The sequence below is a fragment of the Scylla paramamosain genome, chromosome 3, assembly GCF_035594125.1.
Source record: "Scylla paramamosain isolate STU-SP2022 chromosome 3, ASM3559412v1, whole genome shotgun sequence".
Lineage (NCBI taxonomy): Eukaryota > Metazoa > Arthropoda > Malacostraca > Decapoda > Portunidae > Scylla > Scylla paramamosain.
Window position 1 is genome coordinate 1,119,331 of NC_087153.1, and position 10,497 is coordinate 1,129,827.

General features: G+C 42.7%; 1 long non-coding RNA gene and 1 other non-coding gene across 2 annotated transcripts; both read left to right on the forward strand.

Annotated features, from left to right (window-relative positions):
- Nucleotides 1–17: 17 nt before the first annotated feature.
- Nucleotides 18–2,979, forward strand: LOC135116240 (uncharacterized). The gene is made up of 3 exons (XR_010276217.1): nucleotides 18–124; nucleotides 580–675; nucleotides 1,665–2,979. It is a non-coding gene; the product is annotated as an uncharacterized LOC135116240 (long non-coding RNA).
- A 6,733-nt stretch (nucleotides 2,980–9,712) lies between these two features.
- Nucleotides 9,713–9,785, forward strand: Trnam-cau (transfer RNA methionine (anticodon CAU)). Its single transcript has one exon. It is a non-coding gene; the product is annotated as a tRNA-Met (tRNA).
- The last annotated feature ends 712 nt before the right edge of the window (nucleotides 9,786–10,497 follow it).

A 10,497-nucleotide genomic window follows, 5' to 3' on the forward strand; every position in this document is an offset into this window, starting at 1 on the left:
AGTGTTATTCTGTTACTAGTCACTAGTGGTCAACTTAATGGTCGCTCCACCCAGCCCAGGTTGCGAGGCGGAGCGGCAGGCTGGAGCTCTTGAGTGTGGGTGGCGGAACTGGGGAGTGTGCCTCGTGAGTGTGGGCGGCGGGACGCGAGAGTGTGTATCGTGAGTGTGGGCGGCGGGACGTGGGAGTGTGTATCGTGGGTGAGGGCGGCGGGACTCGGGAGTGTGTACCATGGGCGGCGGGACGTGTGAGTGTGGGCGGCGGGACTCGGGAGTGTTTATCATGGGCGTCGGGACGTGGGAGTGTGTATCGTGAGTATGGGCGGCGGGACTCAGGAGTGTGTATCGTGAGTGAGGTCGACGGGACGCGGGAGTGTGTATCGTGGGTGAGGGCGGCAGGACGCGGGAGTGTGCTAAGGGGGTGAGGGCGCGGCCTTTCAACAGCTCCTTCCTCGCTATCAAAGTTCTGCAGGGCGGCGTGCAGTCCGACATTGATGTGCTTTGTTGATTGTGAATCGCTGATTGTGAGTTATTGATTGTATAGCCACCGTTTGTGCCTCACGAAACCACCCACAATTTCAGAAATACTACACGGCAAGAGAGAATCAAGAAGAAAATACTACACTGGTGGCCTTGGTTGGCGGAAGAGTGACTCATGCATCTCACGCACAGAAGACGGTGAGTACGAAAATCACCTGAAATAATTGGGACAGTGCCAGGTTGTTTCGATAACCCGACATCTTGCTGTAGGAGTAGAAAAGTTAGTTTGCCGCACGTTTTGAAAGGACCGGAATATGTACGTGCACCATTAGACGAGGAAAGGCCTCAGTGGCAGTGTTAATAGTGTAGGTACTGTGCCATATTTACGTGTCTTTAGATGGCAGAATTACTGGGTCAGGTACTGACAATATAATGTGTGTTTATTATTATTATTATTATTATTATTATTATTATTATTATTATTATTATTATCATTATCATCATTATTATTTCTATACTATTACAGTACTTTAAATATTACTGTTGTCCTCCTCTACGTTCTTCCTTCCCCTCCTTCCCTTCACCTTCTCGCCTTCCATCTCTGTTTGCTTCGAAATTTCCCTTATTCCCCGCAATCGTGAGGTTTTTCATGGCTGCCGTTCGAATGCCGGGGAAAGGAATGTTCAGTATAGTGAGTGAAGAGAGAGGAAAAGGAGGGGGATCGTGGTTGATTTAGTGGTGTGGTTGGGAGAGGAGTGTTTGGGATGAGGGGCATGAAGGGGAGAGGGGAGGGAAGGCAGGAGAGCGGTAGGGCTAATGATATTTGAATGAAGTGTCTACGTTATTCCGTTCAACTTTGTGTTTATTTGTTTGTTTGTTTGTTTGCTTGCTTGCTCGTTTGTTTGTTCTCATGTGTCTGCGTGTGTCAATAGAGAGAGAGAGAGAGAGAGAGAGAGAGAGAGAGAGAGAGAGAGAGAGGGGGGGGGAGAGGCTAGTTAGCTTATTTCAAAGCAAAGTAGTTCCATCATTATCATTTATTATCTTGTTATTCTTGGTGTAAGAAAATAAAAAGAACCCTCTGATGGTATTATATCAAAAGAAAATTTTGTGGCGTACTAAAAATCGTGTTTTGTTTGAATTTATTAATATCCAGAATTAACGAGTTTATTTTTGTTATTACTTTTCAGGCTTTATACATGCATAAAGCGGTTATTAAACACAAGCATCAGTTCAGCAGCACGTGTTGCTTACTTCTTTATCGTGCCATATTTCGCACACCAGACAAGATCATTGAATAAGAAAATGGACTTTCCCATTCAAGTCATCGAACTGTGGACCGTCTCTGAATGAATAGTCTTCTTGTTTACAACAATCGTGTGCTGGCAGCGCGACCTTACCGCAGAAGACGAGATTAATCTCGATAACGAGCCCAAGCTCGGCGATCGCCGCCGCGTTGGGGAGGAAGTCTGTTATGCTGTATATATACTGTTTGTTTTTGTGAAAAGTACATTGTGACGTAATTTCTGACAAAGGAAGGCTCTCTCTCAACACATTGCATAGAGCTGGCACTCCGACAATGCGTCATTTTAAAAAATGATGATGAATTTGATGATTTTTATATCAACATTCAGTGTATGGAACTAAAGTAAACAATATCCATGTAATTGATCCTTAATTGCTATTTACATAAAACAGTAATAATTGGTGAGTAGGGGAGAAATACAGAGTGTTCTAATTGTATTGGATAAATGTGTGAATGGCGTAAAGTTAGGGAACTTGTCAAGATGAGCCCACTTGAGCTGCCCGGCAGTGGACGCCGACCCTTTCTTTCATGTGGACCCAGGAATTAGGTTTGTTTATTATTTTATGTGTTACACTCATGTTTGATGAACACTACAAATGCTGAATTATTAGGAAAATCAGCTTTTGTAAATATCATAATTATTGTTATCGTCATCATCATCATCGTTATTATTATCATTACCATTATCAGTATAATTGTTACAGATTTATCATTATCATTATTTTTTTCCATGCTACACAGGATGTTCTTGTTGTTATTGTTATATACTATTGCTTCTTTTTATGTATTACATGTTTGTTTCGCTACTCGTTTATGCATAATAGTTTCTCTCTCTCTCTCTCTCTCTCTCTCTCTCTCTCTCTCTCTCTCTCTCTCTCTCTCTCTCTCTCCATCCCTCCATCCTTCCCCTCCTATCTCCCCTCCCTCTCAGTTTCCCGTCACATCAACTGCTTCCCTATGGACTCAATGTTATCAGAAGCCTATGTACTCACTCTCTCTCTCTCTCTCTCTCTCTCTCTCTCTCTCTCTCTCTCTCTCTCTCTCTCATTTTCTATCCCTGTTCACTTTTATCTCCCCCTCTCTGCCTTTCTCCCAGTCACCTCTTCCCTCCCTCTGTTCTTCACCCCTCCCTGACCAATCCTCCCACAGCCATACACAGTAACATTGCCCCATATGAACAGGAAAGGGGTGGGGGAGATGGAGGTGCCAAGGGAGGGAAGGGTGGGGAGGGAGGGTATGGTCCTTGTAATGACCCCCAAACGCACCGCAGAGGCAAAATACGTGGAGAGTTGGTTCATTGTTTGGTGTTGCAATTTGGTAATCGGAAAATGTGTGATGGTGTCTGTTAGTGGTGGTGGTGGTGGTGGTGGTGGTGGTGCGCAGAGGGAGGGAGTGTCACTGTCATGCGGAGTTTTGTTGTTACATTCGTGGTGGTGGTGGTGGTGGTGGTGTTGCTTTTGGTGATGGTGATGGTCGAAGGGATAGTACTGGTGTGTGTGTGTGTGTGTGTATGTATTTTTCTCTTGACATCCTATCCCTTTATCTAACCATACACACAAAAAGAAAAAAAAGCTTCTCACGCTCACAGTAAGAAAACCAGAGAGAGAGAGAGAGAGAGAGAGAGAGAGAGAGAGAGAGAGAGAGAGAGAGAGAGAGAGAGAGGGAGGGAGGGAGAGACAGATAGAGAGAGAGAAAACGATCGAACGGAAAAAAAAAATGTACATGAGAAATTAAATTAACTAAAATCTGTCAAGCTTTCCAGCCTCACATGTGCTTTCTCCTCGCATCCCCCAGACAACAACAACAACAACAACAACAACAACAACAACAACAACAACGACAGAGAAATGATATCCTTACATATTCTTTGTAATTCCTCCCTTTGCTTTTCTTCCTCAGTTTAATCTGGGACGCGCATTTTAATTAAATTCTCTCTCTCTCTCTCTCTCTCTCTCTCTCTCTCTCTCTCTCTCTCTCTCTCTCTCTCTCTCTCTCTCTCTCTCTCTGTGTGTGCGAGCGTGTGCGAGTGCGCGGGAAAATTATGCAGAATCTGGTGATGGCGTTGAAAATGTAATAAGAGCAAAATGAAAAGAAGCCACGAGTTTGTGAGGGGAAAATATATTAGAACCCCCAGAAAAAAAAAAATCTTCATGAAACGTTGTTTCAGATTAACAATTTTTCCCCCTCTCGGTTCTCTTAATTAGTTTGTTGTCATGAATTTCAGCACATATGTAAGACTCTCTCTCTCTCTCTCTCTCTCTCTCTCTCTCTCTCTCTCTCTCTCTCTCTCTCTCTCTCAGGGGACGAGTTCTTTTTATTTTATGTAGGAGGGACACCGGCCAAGGGCAACAAAAAATCCAATAAAAAAAAAAAAAAAGCTCGCTGAGATGCCGGTCCCCGAATAGGGTCCGAAGCGGTAGTCAAAAACCTCTTGAAGGAATTCATGTCATAGGAAGATGGAAATACAAAAACAGCCAAGGAGTTCCAGAGTTTACCAGAGAAAGGGATGAATGATTGAAAATACTGGTTAACTCTTGCATTAGAGAGATGGACAGAATAGGGTGTTTTTATGGTTGTAGTGACAAATTAACAAGATTTCTATATTATTAACAGGAAAAACGCTCTTGATGAACCCGGCCAATCATCTCTGTGGCCTTTGAAAATAGTCGTGATGAGTGAGCAAAGCGTTTCTGAGTACGGGCCATAGTCGTGGGCACGGATACTGAAGGCTGCATTATCGTATTTGGCAACTTATCCGTCTGAAACCCTTCATGCTGTACGCTTTAGGAATACTCACCACTTATTAAAGTATATGCAGACAGTAATGGTGAATACCGGTAAATATTTTCAGTTGTGAGTTTCAAGTGATTGCCAGTGATAAGTTTTCCTAAGACGTAGTGCATTCATAGCTTCGGACGCAGTGTTAACGGGTGGCTTGCCAGGGTACGATAATGCAGACTTCAGTCCTCGTTACCGCAAGTGTAGCCAGCGCTGTTATTCTTAGGTGTTATTAAATGCTATGCTGAGGTGTATAATTCCTTGGTCGATAAATAAGGGCGAATTCCTTATAATTTATGGCGAGAGAGAGAGAGAGAGAGAGAGAGAGAGAGAGAGAGAGAGAGAGAGAGAGAGAGAGAGAGAGAGAGAGAGAGAGAGAATGGCTTCCGCTCTCGTTTCTTAATTATACACACTGCATGAAGGACGAGGTGTCACAGCACAGCAAATTTCTCACGTGCTTCAGATGTCAGAGTGAAACTTTCTTATTAAACTACTTTGTCTGTGTGTGTGTGTGTGTGTGTGTGAGAGAGAGAGAGAGAGAGAGAGAGAGAGAGAGAGAGAGAGAGAGAGAGAGAGAGAGAGAGAGAGAGAGAGAGAGAGAGAGAGAGAGAGAGAGAGAGAGTTCTTCGATCCACTCCTGAATCTCGAATATAGTGGTGAGTAGCTGATGACTGATGCTGTGGCCACAATCGATCCCTGACCAGCGTAATTTGTTGGCGGGAGGGACAGCTTACGGTGCTCTTCTGCTGGGTATTTTATTTCCATTTTTCATAATTTATAAAGATTCGGGTTAAAAAAAGTGGGGGCACGGATCTAATTTAACCTTACATTACCTAACTACATTAGTCTAACCTAACGTAACCTAAAAACCTAACCTAACCTTACCTAACTTAACCTAAATTCACTTATCCTTGCATAACAAAATCCAATTTATCCAAACCTAACCTACTAGCAGAACTTAATCTTACCTAACCTTACCCAACATAATCTAACTTTATCTAGCCTTAGCAAACGTATCAGAACCTAACCTAACCTAAGTTAAACTTAAATGAACTAATCTAATCTAACCTTACGTAACTGTACCTTTATTTAACCTTACCTAATGTGTCCTAACTTAACCTAACCTCACCTAACTTAACCTAACCTTAATTAACGTAACCTAACCTTACCTCACCTAACCTAACCTAACTTTACCTAACCTTACCTAATCTAGAGAAACCTAATAAAAACAATCAATTACCTCTTAAAAAAAAATGAACAGATGAAATGGACTGCATAAGCTTACACATACATTCCCACCCATACTCATCACAAAGCTACTCTCTCTATTTCAAGGATCATTTCTGGCTCACCATCCCCTCATCCATCTCTCACGGTGTTGTGGTGTGTGGTGGTGTGATGTGATGGTGGTGTGGTGTGGTGGTAGTGTGCGGGTTTCTTGTGGTTGTGCGATGGTGTGGTGTGGTTGTGTTGTGGGAGTGAGATGGTGTGGTGTGTGGTTGTGTTGTGGGGGAGTGGTGGTTTGGTGTGGTGTGGTGTGGTGGGGTGGTCAGTGGTGGGAGTTATAGCTGTGTTGTAGTTGTGATGCTGATTAATGGTGGTGGTTGTGGCAGCCAGAGGATTTATTGTACCATGCATTTTCACCATCACCACCGCCGCCACCCCGCCGCCGCCGCCGCCGCCACCCCTGCCACATTTCTACGTACGTTCCTGGAATTTGTTAATTTATTTACCCTCATTTTCTGTAGCACTAATTCATTTCATCGTAATTTTAGTGCACAAAAGAAAAAAAAAATAGCTGTAACAAAATGTGAATGCTAAATCTTTCCCGGGATGATTGTGATAAATTTTTTATGAAAAAAAAAAAGAAGTAATGTAGTCAAGGTAAAGAAATTAATTATAGAACCAAAGATCATAATTACCTTTCCCAGGTATCTTTTATGACTTGTTGTATGGGTAACTGCCGCCGCCATTATATCAGTGATAATCGTAATAAATGATAATAATGATATTGATTATAATAATAATAATAATGATAATAATAATAATAATAATGATTATAATGATTATTACCTATTATTATTATTGTTATTATTATTATTATTATTATTATTATCATTATTATTATTATTATTTTAATGATTTAAAATCTTGGTAGTAGTAGTAATAGTAGTAGTAGTAGTAGTATCATCATCATCATCATCATCATCATCATCATCCTCACCCCCACCACCAACACACTCACCACCACCATCCACACCATCACCATCACCGCCCACACCCGCATCCCCACCACCACCACCACCACCACCACCACCTCCGCCACCATGACAGTTGAAAGTTACACAACCTAACATTTGATAATAAAGAAAGTGTGTTTTTTAACCAAGTCTCCTGAAGTGGCTTCCCCTGTACACCAATCCACCTAAAAGGTTCCTATAAGTACTCATTAAGAAGATTTTCTGTTTACTGGCTCGTGAACTGACTCATCGTGCCTGCTGGGACGATGGAGATGAACAGAGAAGGTTGTTGTTGTTGTTGGTGGTGATGATGATGGTGATGACGATATTTGGACAACAAGCGTCTCGTGTGCTTCTCTCGAGACAACAGGGTTGGACGGATGGTTTAGAATAGGTTAGTTGAATAGGAGGTCGAGGTACAGATTAAGAATAAAAAAATGGAAATGAATTTATGGAAGCACAACAGTGACAAGATACGACGCTGGCCAAGGTTAGGAGAGAGCGCTGCTGCCTCCGGCGAGAAGCTGGAGGAGGGTGTATGCTTCTCTCTTCCAGGACAGAGGGTGAGGAAGGCTGGTGGCGTGAAGTGTGTGTGTGTATTCTGGAGGTGCGGAGTGAAGGAGTGGCGGAGTGGTGGAGTGGCCCACCACCATTAGGGCCACTAACCTAAATGCATCGTGCCTGCGCCTGCACCTCCTCCCTCTGGCAGCGGGAGTGAGTGGCCGGACCCTCCTCGCAGTGTAGTGATTCCCTCGGCACTCCGGGGCGTGAGGTGGTGCAGATAGCGCGCCTCGCCACATGACCGTTTACTATTACGACGGCAAACACGCCCAGGGAAGGAGCTGCGGTGGCGCCAGTCTTCCCTATAGACCCCACGTGACGAGAGGGAGGCTCTAGACTCACTTTCACTAGAACAGAGATCAGAAGTCAGGCATTCTGCTTCTGCTTGTGTTATAAAATGTTGTTGTTGTTGTTCTTGTTATTGAGTTTACTATTGTTATTGTGGCTGCTGCTGTTTGTGTTGTTATACTTGTCCTGGTTGTCGGTGATGGGAGTAGGCTTTGTTGCTTTGGCAATGGTAAGCAGTGGCCTTTACTAACCTTTTTACGGACCGAGACCCTGATAAGCACTTGCCGGCCTTTGATCATAATGTGTGAGGGGAGGTGGGGGTGTTGGTGTGTGTGGGTGTGTCAGGCAGACGTAACCAATAGTCTGTGTGACGCAGCAACTTACAGTGACCATAATATTCATGTTTGAACTAATTCCACATAAAGATTGCTGCGACATCCAGAAATCCTGACCTGTGATTCAGAATGATCTAAATGCAGTGACCTGAAATAATCTATAAATATATTCTGATCTGCTGTAATCTGAATAATGTGACCTGCAGTGATTCCCTCGGCTGTGCGCTGTAGTGACTTAAAGGCTGTGAACTGCAGTGTCATAAAGGCTGTGAACTGCAGTGACTTTAAAACTACAATCCGTTTTCTTTTTTTTCTTTTTTTTTTTTTTTTTTTTTTATGTAGGAGGGACACCAGCCAAGGGCAACAAAAAAAAAAAAAAAAAGAAAAAAAAAAACCCACTGAGATGCTGGTCCCCGAATAGGGTCCGAAGCGGTAGTCAAAAATTGATGGATAAGTATCTTGAAACCACCCTCTTGAAGGAGTTCAAGTCATAGGAAGATCAAAATACAGAAGCGGGCAGGGAGTTCCAGAGTTTACCGTATTGATCAAAAAGCTAAATGTCGTGGATGTGATGGCCTCAGTAAGAATATGAGTGACCCTTAACAACTGTGTCTGCTGGTGACCGTGCGAGACTGCAACTTCTCATAGCCTACATGTATATCACCTTTTTTAGCCTTATATGGCACAACCCGTATTGCTCTTGAGAGTTTGACCCCAAGTGACCTAAGAAACGTGGTCTACAGTAATCCTGAGAAAGTGTGACCTTCAGCTACTCCGAAGAGTTCCTAATTACTTTATCGAATAGGAAAGTTTGTCCTGCTGGCAAATGTCGAAAAGTTGTTGACAAATCCATTTTCTATTTCTCCCTACTATATTTCTTTTCTCTTTTTTCCATTCTCCTCGATTTGTCCTTTTCCTTTTCTTATTCTCATTTTCTCTTCTTCCATTTATAGGATTTATTCATTATTCATTCAGCCACTGGGGAAAGATGTATTTAGGAAGACGGAGAGAAACAAACTTCTCGTGAATCACAGCATCAGATTACGAGGCGAATGTCATTTCTCTCCGATAAGAGGTGTGTATGGGGTATATAAACAATGACGAGAATTCCATTTGATTTGTATATCCCTAAAGCGTTTGGCAACATACGTGTAGTTTATTTATTAGGAAATCGAATACGATGAAAGCCTGTTTAATGATAAAGTGTGTATGGATTGGAGTTATGGCTTGGTTACGAGGAGCAAAGTGTACTGTAAGTTAACGGTGAGAAATGTGGATAAAGGTGCTTTACTAGAGGGACTCCCCAGGGTTTCGCATTAAGGCTTAGTTCCACGTGTCCACGCCGCGTCAGTTCCGTCACCATTCCGGCCTTCAGTGTCGGCGAAAAATATCGTTACTTTTGAATCAGCTTGATGCATCCACACATATCTGGCGCCGATCCGATTGTAGCCGATGATATTTTTGTTGTTTCCCTGACCCGGAAAGGAAATCTAACGGCCGCATCCCAGACACGTGTGACTGAACGAAAGTCCTCACCGCCTGTGCCTCCAGGGAGGTCACCTGCCACAGCGTGTAAAATGACAATGAAAAACTTATGAAACTTGTCATACTTTTTTGTATTATTCATCAAGAAAAAAAAAAATAGATGGATTCCTTAGAATAGATTAGATTCCTTAGAATAGAATAGATTCCTTCGTATTCATTTCTATTCCTTCTTCTCCTCCACCACCGCCTCGATGGCGCAGTAGGCAGCGCGTGAGTCTCATAATCTCAAGGTCGTGAGTTCGATCCTCACTCGGGGCATGATCATTTTGTAGATGCAAAAGTGATGTTTCACTCACGAATCTTCTGAACCGGCGTTTGTGCTTTGTAACGCAACTCCTTTAACTGACTGCGACTTTCTAGAAGACAAAATAATTATAATTATAAAGTAAATAACAAAATGAAATAAAACTTGATCAAATTGCATTGCACCACGCATCTTGAAAGAAACTAAATTTCAAATTTGCAGACCTCTTTCGTTGCTTTACACCAAATCACTAAATTCCGGTAAGGTTCCCAGGGACTGGACGTTAGCTAACGTTACCCCCTTACTTAAAAAATGTGACATAAGGGTCCAAACTAACTACAACCCATCAGCCTCACATCTGTAGTGTCTAAATTAATGGAGACAGTAATACGCGATAAATTAGTGAATTTTTTAGAAGTAAATAATTTAATCAAGGACGCTCAGCACGGTTTTCGAAATAGACACACCTGCTCGACTTTTTTAATGACGTTTTTTGGCATGACGTTTTTGGCATGTGTAACGAGACAAAAGCAGTAGACGTAATTTATCCGGACTTTCAAAAAGCGTTCGACGAAGCTCCTCATAAGCGGCTATTAAGTAAACTTAAGTTGCAAGGTGTAGACGGCAAAATTCTTAAATGGCTCGAAGACTGGCTCTCAGAGAGAAAGCAACGCGTCGTTATTAATGGTAAATCTTCAAGCTGAGCTGGCGAGATGTTTTAAGCGG